Source organism: Lissotriton vulgaris, chromosome 12, assembly GCF_964263255.1.
Source record: "Lissotriton vulgaris chromosome 12, aLisVul1.2, whole genome shotgun sequence".
NCBI classification, from domain to species: domain Eukaryota; kingdom Metazoa; phylum Chordata; class Amphibia; order Caudata; family Salamandridae; genus Lissotriton; species Lissotriton vulgaris.
This window is the reverse complement of record NC_141700.1, coordinates 756344642-756362512: the sequence shown is the minus strand read 5'-3', so window position 1 is coordinate 756362512 and position 17871 is coordinate 756344642. Positions and strand designations below refer to the sequence as shown.

The 17871-nt window shown below is 43.5% G+C and overlaps 1 pseudogene; it reads left to right on the top strand.

Annotated features, from left to right (window-relative positions):
- The first annotated feature begins 8655 nt into the window (after nucleotides 1-8655).
- On the top strand, nucleotides 8656-10383 carry LOC147678602 (vesicle-associated membrane protein-associated protein B pseudogene; annotated as a pseudogene).
- The last annotated feature ends 7488 nt before the right edge of the window (nucleotides 10384-17871 follow it).

The following is a 17871-nucleotide window of genomic DNA, read 5'->3' as shown; positions in this document are numbered from 1 at the left end:
CCCAACTCGCTACCTTGTTCGTCCATTATTGTGCCCTGCCATTCGGCAGGTCTGGGCTGCCGTCTCCGCTGCTCCCCCTTTCCCGCCTGCTCACCCTGCCGTAAGGCATCCCAAGGTGAGTGCCCTTCTCCTGCACAACCCCCTGCGGGTGTGATGGAGCAGATTTCCTCTGCAGTCAGGCATTGTTTTATTTTTGTGCTTCAGACAGACTGCATTTAAATTGCCACGCACATTTTGGTGCAAGTTAAAAACATGGCACGTAAAAAAAACATGAAAGTGAGGCCTATTTAGTCTGAAATGCTTTTTCTGAATTAACATGTGTTTTTGCAATGTAGAGAAAAGTGGCCTTTTTAGCTTTGAAGATTAATAGAATGTGTTTCTCTCTTCCCAGCGCATCCCATGTAATCTAAATCCACTATTTCTGTCTAAAGAGACTTTGACTTGTTGCATATTTTGATAAATATTTTCAGTTAATAACACCTCTTTTTCTTTGTTGTACATTGCACATTTATTTTACATGTTGTCATAAATAATAGAAAAGCTGCTTTACACTAGTAGCTTGGCTAGGAAAACATTTATAATGAGTATTAGTATGGAGTTTGGAAACATAATGTGCTGATTCACATGACATTAATATTATCTTTTTGTTTGTTTTATTTTCGGGCCTACCATTAAATGGCTGCCTGTGAAACCATCAAAAGCTATGGCTTGCTTTGAATGAGAAGGGAGCATGCGCAGACTGTGGCAGCTTTCCTCATGCCAAGAAGTCAAGAACACCTTGAACTGTACATCCTTGTGATTCTGCCAGATGTACCAGTGTTAGTTAAAAGTGTCCATCTGACTGCGCTTTGGCAGGAAGGAAGACTATTGAAAATTTTCCCTAGCAATTGTTGCAAACTTATAAAATGTATTTATTATGTATGCTTCATTTGTTAAAAACTGGCATGGTCAGGTTTTTAGAATGCGTTAGGGTGATGCAAACTCATGCCATCATAACTGACCAATCAACATACAGGTTTTCCTGAAATGCAACATTTTGTGTAGTCTGCCAACATTTTGTGTATAAAAACTGACAGGGGCTGGCTTTTTCAGCTCAGCTGGCTTCTAGGCTCATTAGGGGGTGTGTGAGCTCTTGAAGAGAAGGAACAGATTAGGTCAGACAGCCTATGGGTTAGGTACGAGATCGTCACGGGTGCTGCATGGGCGTCCGAGGAGAGTCAGGGGGAGGTTTCTTGCTTCCACGTCATATCTTGGCCACATTCCTTTGAGGTCTTGTGAAGGGCGGGCTATCTCACTCCCTGCTTGCTCTTTAGACACAGACAGATGCAGAAGAACAGCTGATTAAATAGAATTAGATGCTAAACTTCAAGTTATGCTTAGACAAATTAATTAGGTCTGAAAAGATTTATTTGACTTATGCATTTATTTTTCTTAATGGGAGATTTTTGCAAACTATTTGATATTTTCTTAGAAACTCTTTGAGTCTTGAATGACATTTTGCGCCACATTCCTACATGTTATGCCTATATGCAGACTGTAATGTGTTCTGTATTAATGCTATTTTTCCTGGTTTTCAAATTCTGTAACCTGATTGATATTTTATTAATGAATAAAGGGTCAGAGAAAATTAACTTTTTACTAGAAAATAAAACCCTTTAAATAATCAACAACTCTCTTTATTGGCTTAAAATAATAATTGCATTTTTGACTGTTCATGATTATTAAAGTCTCCTGAAGGTAATACATGGTGTGAAGGGCCCAACACCTTTTGAGCGGTAAATTAGAGGTAGCATGAGGGTTTTGCATTGAGAAATTACCAGAAGAAATTACCGCTCCATCAGGTGTACCTCCTTAGCAACAAATGTACCTCTTATCCGCCTCGCCTGCCGTCCAGCACTGCGACAATACTGTTGCTCCTCAGTGTGGGTGGGTCTCAAAAGTTGTTCAGAGTACCGCCCCAGCTTCCAAAAGTAACCTTTGGTGGGCTTGTGCTTTGCTTCTAGCCCCCCACATTGTCCCCTCCTGGCCTACGGAGGCGTCCACTTGTCGCAGGGAGATTGCATTCCTCACACGTTGCCTCCCGTTGGCCAGGTATTTTCGCCCCACCTTATGCGCGTGCTCTTTCCCGGGAGGGGGAAGGTGGGTAGAACCCTCCCTTTGTTGTTAGGCATACTAAGCTGCCCAAACTTGTTTTCCCTGGTCCCAGGCAGCTTTTATGGCACTGGCCAGACAGGCCCTCTTTAGGGTTGGCCTCTGCTAAAACTGCGGTACATTTGCTTGTGCCTCGCATTTTTTTGAAAGCTAAATGTCTTTGCTAAATAGCCAAACCCATTGATTTTAGTTTGAATCTGTGTATTTATTTTCACCTTTTTATTATCACTATTTTTTATTCTTAGTTATTTCTTTCAAACTGAAAAAAAGACATGTTGTGTCATATCAATACATCCTTGTTCACAAAACAATTTACAAACACAGTTAAATAAAACATAAATGTGCTGTTCAAAAAACTATTTAGCAAACACACTTAAATAAGACATAAATGTGCAATACAACATATATCACAAACACTTTTTACATGAAAAAACATTTTAACAAAAGAGACGTCCAATACATATATCGCTATTGGTGGTATGCTTTTGGTTATGATTCTTAAGACTCTTTAATGTCTATATTCGATATCCTATCTGATACAGGGCACGTTGGATTTTTGTGAAAAACTGGAGATTTTTGTCTCTGATCACAAGTTTAAATTATTCAGTAATCCTCTGTATATTTGTATGCCGATGCGTTTCTGTTCCTGGGTGCGAAGTACAAGGAAACTCATCAGGGCAATTGTATTTAAACACCAATGGCGGTTTCTTAGGCTTCTTATTTATCTTTCTCTTCTTTGTATATTTTAAACCAGCTGGTAATTGTTCATAGTAGGCGGTAGTTCTTTCTAAGTCTGTTTATCAAAGTTGTGTGGTGGGATTATTCCTGGGAGGTCCCTGGCAGGGGCTCCATCCCAAGGGAGAGGTATACAATTGTCATATATAACAATAAACAACCTCATGCCAAATCTTCCACAGAACAGAACATATGGGTAATATTTAATGCAAAGTGATGTTGGTGTATTAGAAGAATTGAGGCTCAGCTATGGTGGGGGGGGGTACGGGGGGGGTGGAGGGGTGTAAGTGTGGCTCCTCGCAGCGAAAGCTCCCAGACAGGCTTGGCGGTACTTACAAAGCGATCCTACGTAAACATAGCATGTGCAAAAAGGGAACACGGGGACCCAGGGGGTACTGGCAGGCTACCGCAATGGTTTTGGGGGTTGAACTTGAAGAAAATAGTCAAAATAAGTTGGGAGGTGTGATGGCACCGGAAATGTAAGGTCACCCGGCCGGGTTGGAAGCAGAAGCTTACCCAGAAGGAAAGATGTGGTGGTAACCAAAGTGAAAGGTCACCCCGTCTGGTTGGAAGCAGATGCTTACCCGGAAAGAAAGGTGTGGTTTCACCGGAAGTGAAGGTCACCCCGTCGGGTTGGAAGCCGACGCTTACCCGGAATAAAATGTGTGGTGGCACCGGAAGTGACAGGTCACCCGGTCAGGTTGGAAGCAGCCGACCTGGAACGAAACGTGTGGTTGCACTGAAGTGAAAGGTCACCCTGTTGGGGCTGAAAGCAGACGCTTGCCCAGAGTGGAAGTATATGATGGCTGGCATTAAATGTAGGGCACAGTGCTTCTGGCTATGGTACAGATGTCACAGGCTTGCCGAATAAACTAAAGTAATGCATGTTGAAGGATCACTTGTAAGTTTAAAAATGCCTTATAAAATGCGGCCTCAATTCTGCCATAACGTGAAATTGGTATGGTCTAATTTTGTGGGATCCGGGTGGGGAGACCAGGTGGGGGGTGCCTTCGCTATGATGAACTGCACATATGGTTCATACCGCTTGTCTTTTCTGTGTGTGAAAAACATGAAGTACAGAGCCTTCTTCCACCCCTCTTCTTTATTTGCTAATACATTTAATTTTAGAAGAGACAGTCGGTAAATGATAGTATCTGAATGGTATTTTACCGATTAAAAAAAGTAGCTGTTGGTCTTTTATGTTTGAATGATGGTGAACCATGAGTTTTAATAAACAAGAATCTTGTGAAGAGCGCACTTCCTAAAGTAAACTAAGGATCTGTATACAGAACATGCGATAACAGGTGTACATATCAGTAGAGAGCTAGCAAAATAGATTGGAAGGGGGGTGAGACTGTGACTAGACTAGTGAGAAACGTTTGGTAAGTCAGTGCAACACACACAATTTCAATGTTTTGTAGAAAGTCCTAGATAATTCTGTAGAGTGATCTCAGAACAAAACCCATGCCCACAACCCTTCAACTAGAGTAGACCGACCTGTAGCTCTCCTTTTATTGTGGGTTGGGTAGTATAGCAGATACAAACTTTCCTGGTTCAACTTCTATAGACTATATTTGGTACACCTTTTGTTGATTTCTCATAAGTAATAACTGGACCATTTAGTCATGTATTGTAGACCGTTTTCTGACTGGTACTTATCTCATGCTCTTAATGTCCTATTATTTTGTGTAGAGGATACCTGCTCTCAGTATATTCTTTAAGATATGGAATAACTCCCTCAAAGGCGCAGACTTCTCCACTGACTTCCTTCAGAGTCGGCAGGATCTTCACCTTTGGTGATGAGCAGTGTTTTAACTCTGTCAACCTTCACAAACTGCTGTCACCCTGCCATTGTTGTGATTTCTTGCACAGGAATCTGATGGCTTTTTAATTTTCAAGCACAGTTTGGCAATACAACTGCTTCCTCTTTACTCACAGGCACTTCCATCAGCATGAGGGTTTGTGGGCTATGGGTTTGGGCGGACCGGAATAACAGGCGTGGAGGCCGGATGTAGTGAGCTATGTCTTAGCTTTCTTTATTGTCACACACACAAGCGGGGTTTGTGGGAGGTACGGGTAACAAAGGGTTGAAGAAGGAAGGTCCTTGGATGCAGTCGTCAGGGAGGAAAGATCCGGGATGAGTTCTGGTTGTACGTCTTCTTCTTCTTTGTCTGTGGATCCGGTGGCCCTCGGAGTTAAAGAGAGACAGAACAGGGCAATTAGTCCTCCTTGTTGGATTCTGAATAATGACACCAACACCCGGGTTGTGGTGGGGAAAAAGAGAGAGTGAGGAGGGTTCGGAAGGGGCGAAGGTGGGAAAGAGTACTAGCGGTAAGGAAGAGGGTGAAATCAGTGAGGGATCCGGTGTGGGGTTCTCTATGTACAGTGTCTCGGGGAGTGTTTCTATATACAGTGCTCCTAGGAGTGCTATACAGTGAGGGGATGATCTATATACACAGCTATACAGTTCGACCTGGGAACCAGGAGACAGGGTACTCACATGCCCCGCCGCAACTCTTCTCCGAGTTGCGGCTGCTCTCCAGCCACCTCCTGGGGACTCCACCAGTCCTCGCTCCAGATCTCTTCCTCCACGCCTCCGGTCTTCTCTTCTCCTCTGTCTCTGCTATTTCCGTCCACCGCCTCCAGTTCTTGGTATGCTGTCTCCTGCCACGAGTCCGCCGTCAAGAACGCTCCTCCTTCTCCGCGGTCGCCTTTTCCGGGTTCCGGGCCGGGATCATAGGCGGGACTTCCGGGGTCAGCGTCAAGTGCTTCCGGTCTTCCGTCACTCGTGATTGGCTCCTGCATGGAAAGAGAAAGGGGAGGAGACCGTGTTGCCAGGGACGCTGTTGGATCGTTATCGGAACCCAGAGAGTTAGTACTGAGCCATCGCCCAAGGGAGGTAGGGGAAGGTTCCGTTCCACAGGGTTACCTTAGGATTTTTCCATGTTATCACTTCTCTGTAATGTCTACATATGCCTGTTGCCATTGATCGCCTCCTTAGGTCTTCCTTGACAGCAAGGCTATTGTTGGACTTTCTGTGATCCACAGAAAAATAACTTTCAGAATTACTACTGAGAGAGAGTCTTAGGCTCTACCCATATTTTGATAACCTCATACGGCATTCGATTGGGCAGAAGTTGTATGCGTCCACGGAAGAAGAGTGCTTGTATTACACTTGTTTGCCTGTGGGAAACCGTATGCTCAACAAAGCAGCCCTGTGTTAGTTTTGGTGATAAGCCAAAAATAAAGGCATTTGTCGTGATCAGCTTTCATGACAATCAAGTCTTTCAAAACCTCTTTGCAATAAACTAGATCTTTAATTACAAAACCCAAATCTCCTTAGATATATACACGTTTTACCTTCTTCGTCGCTCTAAAGGTTCTTGTAATTAATCTCGCCTCCAATACTTCTCCCCCCCACACACATCTCCACCATCTTCCTTCTCTGCACTCTAGGCTCGCCTCAATGTACTTGATCACTTAGCCTGTACACTGTGCTTTTATATTAGGCTGCCTTATACTTCTTCTTCCGTACGACAACCATGTTCGTTGCGCTGGTTTTCCCTGGCGATTACAGCAACGATACTTCAGCAAAAGAAGTTTGTGTCTGTCTTCCGGTCGGCTCCAGTTTGGCCTGCATTGTGAGTCCCACAGTTTCTTTCAGTGGTGAATGGCCTGTGCAGCAGGTGAAGGAAGAGGTACATCGGTTCAAGAGGAAATGGAACTCTTGGCTCCGCATTGGATTCAGGCAACTGATTGGAGCTGTGTGTAGAGACCTCGGGTGAGAGACCGCTCACCGGTGCTGAACAATCTCTCCTTGTTTATAATGCCTATACTGATAGTGCATGTTCCGTACTGGTGTGTACCTTTCTTTTGTGGGGGCACTCAGTTTATAACATAGCCTCTTCAGTGGGCAGTTAATGCTTAGTTGTTTCTAGGCGGTCAGAGCCTCAACTCAGTTTTTTTTCTCTAGGGTGACGTATACCTTCTGTGTACCATATTTAGGGGAAGCGCTTACCCTCAGTGTACCCTAATTAGGGGAGGGTGTGTGGTTTTCCAGGGCGGGTACCCTGTGGTGTACCCTACTTAGGGGAGGCTGTGTAATTTACCAAGGTGATTACCCTGTGGTGTACCCTACTTAAGAGAGGTTGTGTAGTTTTCTACGGTGGTTATCCTGTGGTATACCCTACTTAGGGGATGTTGTGTAATTCTCCAGGGTGAGTACCCTGTGTTGTTTTCTACTTTAGGGAGATTATGTAGCTTTCTAAGGTGGGTATTCTGTGGTGTACCCTACTTAGGGGAGGTTGTGTAATTCCCCAGGGTGAGTACCCTTTGTTGTTCCCTACTTGGGGGAGGTTGTGTAATTTTCTAAGGTGATTATCCTGTGGTGTACCCTAATAGGGGAGGTTGTGTAATTTTCCACGGTGAGTATCCTGTGGTCTTCCCTACTTTCGGGGAGGTTGTTTTGTCAGTTCCAAGGGTTAGTACCCTCGGGTGTACCCTTTCATGGCTAGGCAGTGTGCGTGGTCAGCGACACTATAGCGTTTTCTTCTAAGTAACCAATACCCTCTGTTGTATCCTTTCATGTTGACACTATGCTTCGGTTGAAGTCCACCTGCATGGAACTCGTGGCCAAGGGTTTCACGTTTGTGGGACTTTGAGTGAGAAGCTTCTCTCTAGTGGTTAGACCTCCTCCGGACCTTAATCCTAAATTTCCGTGTCAGCATGCCTTCTACCCTAATCTGGGGAACTTTTGTTCTTTTCCGGAGCATTTAATCTCTGGTGTACCCTTCTTGGGGAGATTGCACTCTTCCTGTTATCTAGGGTGACTCATACCCTCTGGGGTACCCTTCTCTTGGGGATGTTATTTTTCAGTCCCAAGGGTCAGCACCCTCTGGTGTACCCTTTATGGGGAAGTTGTAAGGGTGGTTAATCCCCACCTTTGTTTGCCAGGGTGACTACCCTGTGGTGTACACGCTTATGGGGAGGTTGTGGGGATGCCCACCCTTCTCTGTTGCATATGTTTTTTTTCCACCCAAGCCTTTCCTTGGTTTTTTTTCTCTAAGGGAGGGGAATGGGGAGTGTAGTAATGATATTTGCAATTTTAATGTATTCAATGATTTTTGCATTGTAATGCATTTCTTTTCATGTCAGTGTTATTCCTGATACCTTATGTACTACACCATTAGATATTTGCATCTCAATGTTTTCCTTTCATGCTAATGTTCTTTCTGAGGTATCTTACTTGTCTTTCTCTTTATTTCTGCTGTCGTTCCCCAAGGAAGGAGGATGTGTAGTAAACTACTACTCTACTATTACCCACTGTACTGCTCTGTTGAAATGTACCATGACATCATAGAATGCCCGAGTGCCTCTCTGTGTTTAGAGTGTCAATTGGTCAACCCAGGCTGAGCTGCTAGGAGCCTGCTCCTGGTGGGGCTGCATCTGTACCTTCTATCTTCTCCTACTCACCTATCCTAGAACCAAGCAAGCTACAATAAAGGATTACTCTACGTATACAGTTGGACTGTGTATCATCCTTTACCACACTGTGAATTCCACAGTTCCTGTTCCAACAGCATGCTTCTATGGCTGCCTGACTTCTGTTCTGTCATCCATTTAGAATGTTAATCCTTGGATTCTTTATGAGAACTCTGTGGCAGGCTGAACTTCCCCTAACAACCTGTTGGGGTTCCTACCACCCCTGCCCCTCCCACAGCCCCACCCTGGTTCCCAGACTGCCTGGAGCAGTGGTTGGTGCACCTATACATGGCAAAGCAGGTGCTGATCCTACAGCCACAGGACACCCTGACGTTTCGTGGCCCTTTTACAGATGTTGTGAGCACCATTTTGAAGCTCCACAATCCTCTCAAGAACAATGTCGCTTTCAGAGTGAAGACTACTGTGCCTCGCCGGTACAGTGTGCGGCCCAGCAGTGGGATCATCCATGGAAAATCCTCGCTTAATGTGCTGGTGATGCTGCAACCTTTCAACTATGACCCGGTGGAGGCAAGTAAGCTGTTGTAAATAGGATGGTCATAGATGACAGGATACTTCTAGTTGATTACATGTAGATTTATTGTAAGACACAGCTGAGCATACAACCTCGCCAGCTGACCAGACCATCAACTGACACTGGTAGAACCCTCTGGTACAGGTTAGAACACACACAGGTATACAGGAAGGCTGAGGAGGTGAAAACACTAAGGAAGGACTAAAGACTACAGTCGGCCATATTACAAGAAGAATCAATGTACAACACATCTCCCTCCTTACAGAAAAGAAAAGAAACAAACATAAAAATAAAGCTTGATGCATGGAAGACAACAACAATAATAATAACCACGGAGAGGAGGACTAAGACGACTTGAACTAATTTCTTAGTTCATGAAGGCAAAAGAGCACATTGGGGCAAAGAGTGTAAAAGTGAAGTGTGAGGTGAGACACAACACTTAAAACAACTAATAGGCATCACCACTACCTACTCCCCTTAGACTAACAAAACAGGAAAAAGATAGTGCACTCCCTCCAAACTGTCTTTGACCAGCAAAACAGGAAGAGAAAGTCCACTCTCTCAAAAACTGTTTCAGTCCAGCAACACTTAACGCTCCGAGTTGAAGATGGACAGTTCAACATACGCCTTCGTGCTTTAAAGATACCACATTCATAGATAAGATTACTGAGTGCAGTATAACAAGCGATGTAAAAAGATAAATTTTTTCTGACCAGGAACCTTTGTCCCTACTGCGGACCTTCTGTCCAGACTCTCACCTGGGACCTTTGTCCCCCATTGTGGACATACTGTCGAGAGTCTCCTCTGGGACCTTTGTCCCCACTGCGGACCTTCTGTCCAGACTCTCACCTGGGACCTATGTCCCCATTGTGGACATACTGTCAAGAGTCTCCTCTGGGACCTTTGTCCCCACTGCGGACCTTCTGTCCAGACTCTCACCTCTGAGAGGTGAAAACACTAAGGAAGGACTAAAGACTACAGTCGGCCATATTACAAGAAGAATCAATGTACAACATAAGCACAAGTTCAAGGTACAGTCCGTGATTGCCCCTTCGGATACCTCAGATGCAGAGGCAGTATGGAATGATGCAAAACTGGAGGAAATAATGGAGTCCAAACTTACTTGCATATTTAACTTCCCAAATGACTCTACGAAGCCTCCCGATGTGCAAACCAACAAAATCACGTCCACTGCCCCAGAGAAGACAGAGTCACCAGGTGCCTCCAAATATGAAAGTTTTCATTTGGATGACCTTGGAGTTCAGAAAATAAGGGACGACTTTAAGAAGCTACAGCGTGAGCTTCAGAACCTACTGGTGGAAAATAACAAGTTGGAGGTGGACAAAACACAACTAGCGAGGAATGCGGGTCACACGGAAGAGTCGTCCGCTGGGATCAATGGTAAACGACTAAACGTAAAGCTGCTAGCTCTTACGCTGGTGTTCTTTCTTACGGGTGTACTTCTAGGGAAGTATGTCTTTTAGAAACAGCCTGCAGAGGATTGTAAATCAGATTAATGGGTCTGCACTACCATGGAACTAAAAGTATTAATGACAATATTTTTTATAAATAAATAAGAACTTGACAAGTCACAGGTCTTGCTTTTTGTCCAATTATCAATGGACACTGGGACCTTGAAGTCCAAAAATTGAGAACGCTTCTGTGATCAGCAGGAACAGGGATTGGAGGACAGAAGGGGTGTTACTATTGGAGATAAGGACATAGATTAGGGGAATATATGACGTTACAATGCAAACATTTACAATGCAAGCTTTTACAACGCGGTTTTTACGTCGCAATATCCATTACAACGCATGATTTTACAACTTATGTCATCACAACGCATTTTTAGAAAATACATTTACAACGCATTCCATTACAACGCATACCACTACAATGCATAATACTTTTAGGGCAACAGTATGGTAAGTGTTTGATAGTGTAGGGGTAAAAATGACTATTCCCACTCCAGTGAGTGCAACAGTAGGGTAAGTGTTGGATAGTGTAGGGGTAAAAAGTACTATTCCCACTCCTGTGAGTGCAACAGTAGGGAAAGTGTTGGATAGTGTAGGGGTAAAAATAACTATTACTATGTACCCCAAAACCCATACCCACCCTAAAATTAAAAAAAATCCCCATTACTTACTTTATAATCCGTTGTAATGGCATGCGTTGTAGTGACATGCGTTGTAATGGCTGTGTTGTAATGCCATGCGATGTAAAGGCAGTTGCGTTGTAACAACCGCTTTGTAAAGGTAGTGCGTTATAATTGATGTTTCCTGATTAGGGTGTTCTGCACCACCTGTGCTCCCGAGGACCCAAGGGCTAACCTGAGGGGTCCATTAACCATGTAGACCCACAGTATGTGAACATGACATCTAAGTGTTCTCTCCCCATTTCTACGTAGGATAATGTTTACTGTATTTGTTTCTTTTATTTAGTGCTTCAGTAATCCGGAGGATGATGTGCAGCGCTGATCACAAATCAATCTTTTAGTGTGTCCCTGACATAATAATATGAGTGCATTGTTTCTTACATCAGTCTCTTCATTGATTAATTTGTTTTTCATGGTTGCATGGCAGGTATTCTCATTGTACGTTAACAGACCTATGAAGTCTGCACGGCAATGCCTAAATGTATTATTGCGAATTGACATAGGGTGAAATATATAGAAGCAAATAACTTGGTGTGCATTTGTGTCTGTGTGCATTTTATTTAAACAAGAGCAGCAAAAACTCTAGAGCAGGATCCAACAGGCCAGATTCCCAGTTGATAAAAACACTGCTACTGATTTGTTATCCTATAGCAGCACTGCTTGAAAGAAAAGACACAGGCCTTGTACCTCTCATGTTTTGAAAATTCTTAGAGCAAGAATTATTTGGTGTATTTGATGACATCACAGAAGTGGCCATGCAAACCTTGACATCAGTGACCATGCACTCACTAGTGCAGACACATGTCTGACATGTGAAGTGACTATTACCTACACAGAAGCAACCCATATACCTGGCGAAGACAGGGTTTCTATTAATCGAAAAGCAGCAAATATCCCTCTAGGTGTCATTTACCAACATGAAAAACATCAATAGTTGATTGTCAATTATTAGAATCATTAACCAATAAATGTGAAAAATAATATACGGAGGCTTATGTTCTGCAAATTTGATTACTCTCCTGATGATGACCCTATAAGTGCCCCACTGGTCAAAACAGCGTTGTCGATAGGGCTGTAAAGACAATTCACTAAGAAGCTGGTCAACAAGGACCTAGCGAAAGATTGATGGATTTTTCTATTATTATGTTTAATTCAATGTATTAGCCCTGCAATGGACCATCTTGTTGTCCATTGCCTAGCAGGCAATCAAATGTCTCTGTACTCATATCTACATAGGACGAACTACTAAACTAAAAGTAAAGGAGAGGTTAATCGAGCATGAAAGTAGGATTCAGCGACAGGTCCTGAATGCCCCTTTGGTTGCACACTTCACTAATATGTCACATTCAGAAATGTCCTTTGTATGGCAAGTCACTGATGATGTAAAACTGCCTCCCAGAGGAGGTAACATAGAAGCAAAGCTGAAAGGATGCGAGTCCAAATAAATAATAAACGGATCATCTACCACCTTAGGTCCGAACGCCTTAGACGAATGGAACTCATTAATCTAGGTACTCTTACTCATATGTCTACACCATGAATCTGATGATGAGCTGAGTATTCTGAATTGGGAAAGTGTGTGTCTTGGGTAAAACCTGTTTTTAAGAATGTATATGTTTATTGGAGAAATTGCACCTCTTTTTTAAAATCCTAAATCATATTTACACTTTCTATGCAATCAGAATTGAAGTTCTGTTTCTTTATCTCACATTGATTACATTTTGGATTCTAAATAAAATGCTGTTTGTAATACATATAAGTGCTCATGGTCAAGAAGATGAAGTGATATATAATAATACTGCTGTGTAAGTTTTTATAATTTACCTGTATTGTGCACTTAATTGGCCACTTCTTGTCGCTGTCATATGGACCATTCTAAGATGGTGCCCATTATTGGCATGTCCTTTTTCTATGCTGATTGGCCCTTATTCCTTCCCTGTCTCTCATACTGGTTCCACATTCCTGTGCAGACAGTATGAACTAGAGATTCACTCTTCCGCGCTAATCCTTTGGACGCAGTTTAGGAGAGACTCAAGTTCTTGCACCCATGATATCTTCCTAGGGGCACTCTGACACAGAGATTCCTACGGTCGTGCTCACAAAAATGGAATGTGCTGTGTGTGTAACTCTACTTCTTGTGCCCACAATCCATCACTTGGGACTCTTTGAGAGAATTTGGTCCTCATTTATGGCATTTTGGTGTAGGGCAGCGCTGCAAGGCTTCTCAGGAAGCGATTTAATGACTCCTTCCACAGTTATTAAACTTCCCTATACCAAGCCCCCGACATTGAAGACCCCTCACTCATTCAGCAATTTCTATCCCACGTCCATCTCGCACAGGTAACACAAATTCTATATGCACTGATGAAGATCCTATCTGCGCAGATGAGATCTCGCTGCCCTACCCCAAAGTGAAAGGGCAGGAATGCACAGTATTTAAGCAAACCGGACAGTCCTGTGCTTTTTGCCTGCACTGGTGCCATTTTGGCAGCCTAACTCCAATGTAGGCACCCTTGCACCGTGGTGAAAGGGTGCCCCCATTGCAGGTAGGATTGTTTTTGTGCACGACAGGGCGCCTTCATGCACAATAACAATCCTATAAGGTGTTTTTCTCTTTCCATACACATGGAAAGAGGAAAAACTAGGAGAAATTAACATATTTCTCCTCATTATGCCTCATCCTGGGAGTCATATGGAATTTACACTTCCCCAGGTTTACATTACTTTGTAAATCTTGGGCACTGTCAAATTCCATGGGTGTTGTGTGGGAAAACCTACCGCAACGCCCATGAAATGCCTTCCAGGTGCAGAGTAAGATGCCGCAATCAGAATTCATGAGGCCACTCAAATCCACGCAATGTGGCTTTGCGTGGTTTCATAAATCTTTATGAGAGTCTTGCATCACACATGTGCCACTTTATGTGGTGCAAAAGTGACACAGGGCTCTCATAAATAAGCCCCTTGGGAGCTCATTACGATGGCGTAACAATCGCCACCGCTGAGCCGGCGGTGGTAACCATTACGCCATCGTAACCTGAAATACCCCCGCCATATTATAATGGTAGCTGGTATCGCGACGGACGCAAAGTCTGTCCACTGTTTTTCTGCCGGTTGGCAATTGTTTCGATTGCTGGCCGGGCGGAGCTGGGCCAGCAATATGGTGGCGGTGCCTAGCAGGTACCGCCGGCCATATTATGATGTGGCTTGGGACAGGCCTTTCCATGGGGGCAGGCGGGGATTGGCTTTGGGGGCCTGTTGCGGGCTGCCAGGGGGTGCACTTGGGTGGTACCCCCTGCAGTTCCCTGCACCAAGTGGCAGGCGCTGCGTGGTGCCTACCACGTGGTGCACAGAAATGATGTGCATACACTTTCACCATTGCGGACGGTGCTGCAGCCAGTGGGGGGCGGTACTCAGCAAATGTAGCTTCCAGGAGCTGGGTGAGTATTAAGGGGCACATTTAGAGTTTGGGAGGGGGTGCAGTGCAGCACCATAAATCAAGGGAGCTCCCTCCCTGCAGCCCCTACTCTGTTTAGACTTGGGGAAAACCGATGGGGTCTCTGTTGCCTCCTGCGATGATGTAAACCTAGCAGCCCGTCCACGAAGGGTCCACCAGTTCACCTTCTGGACGTCCTGCCCAATTGAGAGCGGGGCAACCCTCACTCACTTTGGCATGATGGACAAGGGCAGGGCGAATTGTCATATGGCCTCCACTGGCAGGGAGAAAACTCACTGTCAGCCAAAGCCATTGTTCTTTTGTTCAAAGAAAACAGAATCCTGCTTTGGTGGTTTGTTTTGCCTTTGATCAAAAAGGTTTGCTGAGTGGGCGCTTTATACCTGAATCCAGTTTGGTAAGCCTTCAGTGCTGTAAGGGGAGCTGCAGAGACCAATCAGGCGGGGATCTCTAAAAGTGTGGACGGCCCTCCACCTGGGTGGAAGAAGCCATGACCTTTGCCCTCCTAACTATTCACACCCACCCTTGCCAGCATACCAGATGCAGGCGTCTAAATGAACCTCTAAGTCGTGTGGCTTCTGTAAGACTTCAGGCAGTCACTGTAGATTCAGTGCTGCTCCCTGTATTCACAATGCTGTGTATTAGCATACTTAAAGGTGTTGCTAAAGTAGGAGTACTTACAACACCTACTGTGCTGCTACTCCTCCCTTTCAGTTACTGTGTAAACATGTGCTGTCCCCCTAATATGCAGGGACATCCTACTGACCTGTATGAGGCTTCCACCCCCCCTTTTGGCTTACATCCCCCCTCTGATCAGCAGAAAGTAGGATAGTTGGCACCCCACGTATCTCACTGTGGCACATGGGACTGACACTTTAATTGCAGGAAAATACCACAGAAATCACAATGGTTGGCAAACCTACCACCTCTAGAGGCAGATGCCAAGGTCACAGAAGGTCTGCTCTGATGAATACCCCAGTGTAATCATGATCTGGCGTTGTGAGCACAGCTGTCAAGACTGAAGGGTGTAATGTTTGGGAGTGGTGCTTAGGTAGGGGATGTGAAGGTGGTACCTTAAGGAAAGCCCGGTTTGGAGAGTAAATGCTATACTATGAACAGAAGGACGGGGATTATGTGTGATCTCACGGAGAACTATCACAATATATAGTTCATCTCATTGTATCCTGAGAGAGCTCAGTCCTGCTGAAGCCGAGAGGACAATTTACTTCTAGGTGTTCGGGGGGAGCAGGCTGATGGAAGGCTAGGCGCCTGGTGGAGCAACCCATTTTTCGGTTCACTGAATTGATGCAAAAATATAGAATGCAAAGATATCGACTCCCTATATTTAAACAGGTAAGTACAAAAATATTGAGAAAACAATATTGATGTAAAAATATTGTTGTTCAAAATATCGAATTGTATATGTATATATAAAATAAATTTATAAATATTAAATATGTTAAATAATAATATTAATATAAAAAATAAAGTAGATTTAATATAAATGTAAAAACATAATAAATAAACTTAAATAAAAAAGTTAAACACACATACATAATTTTTATATATATATTTACTTTAAAGCAATTAATAAACTATTAAGTAGAATTAATTTTAATATTTTAAAATTTTATAAAAATGTACAAATATATATATATGACGGATGTGGTTGAAACACGTCTTTTTGTCATGTAAATGAAGAACTTCTAACCTGATCAGTCGGCTCGCGGAGTTGCTTTCACTGCTACCCGCTACATTTGGAATATATATATATATATATATGATGTGATCAAGGCTGTTTTTAACGGCCGAAACGCGTCATGCTGATGGAGAGGGAAAAATAAAACCACTTTGAAATATCATCATTGGTGTCGAGAGATCTGTACCTGAGGAGGAGAACGTGTGGGGAGCCACACTCGCAGGACTTTGTTTTTATATATATATATACATATATATTCTCTCCACAAGCGCCGGTAAACATGTCAGGCTGTCAGAGGGCGGTCCCACCAGGCCACCGGCAGGCACGTAATTTATATCCAAAGTTTCTCTGTAGTCAAGAAGAAATGCGGGACACCCAAAGCTTCCGTGATGGTATTTTTATTCAAGCAGACGGAAAAGGTCTCACGACGCGTTTCACCACTTAAGGCTTGATCACGCTCGCCTCAAATGTGCTGCCAGCCATTTTTAAACCCACAACACCCACGTGCATAGAAATCAATGTGCGAAGCAGCGGACATTTTGTAATGTAACGAACATAATTGACATTTCATCAAAAAACGTACTTCTGTGCATGGTAACAGACATATTAACATTACAAAATTAATATCATTGTGTAATTTGCGGCAGAGGACATTTTTACGTGAATTCACGAAAATAAGGAAAATCATATGCATATAGTCCTGTTATATCACCAAATATATGTTCGTTAGGATAATGTCAATAATGACGACTCCAGTCTAATATTTACACAGAAAACACTTCGTTATGGTCGCTGCGCTGGTAAATGCAACCATGCTTGTGATGGGCCGCTATTCTGAGAGTAGTGTTCTCATTGGCAAAGTGGTTGCCATGGAGAATATATACATGTGCGTATTCTTAAACGAGCAAAATCGTCGTATGTCAAAGTCTCAACACTGCGTTTCCGTGTCAAATGTTCATATTCCGCCCCAGTGGGCTATAGACATCCTGATACATGGTTATTGTCTTTGATTGCTATTATACAGCCTACCCTGAAAATAGCAAAAATGGTTATAATGGCATTGATCATTACGAATAGTATTATCTAATACATACATAAAAATACCATCACGGAAGCTTTGGGTGTCCCGCATTTCTTCTTGACTACGGAGAAACTTTGGAGATATATATATATATATATATATATATATATATATATATATATATATATATATATATATATATATATATATATATCCTCCACAAAAGCCTCCAAGCTTTTAGAAACGCACTCCACGAGTAAGAGTTCAACAGAACCTTTTATTTCCAGAGGCAGCAAATCACAACTTTATTGATTCCAGTCCCTGGCGCGTTTCGATGCCACAGGCATCTTAATCATAGGGCGGGTCCTTTTGGAAAGTCAGGTGACGGACTGCTGCTCATTTCCCTATCACATGCATTCTCCAGTGAAGTGCATGCTAGTTGCAGTAGTCCTGATTCTTTCCCTTCGGTGGGGTCCGTTTTTTCCAAATCATTTTAACTCCCAATTTCAGCAAATTATTTTTTCTTCCCTCCAGTGGGTTCAAAGTTCGTAATTCTGCCTCATAATTCATGGCTTGCTCGTACTGGAAATAGGCTTTTGTGGAGGATTTATCAAACGGCTGCTCCAGCCGTGGGAGACGCACCGCC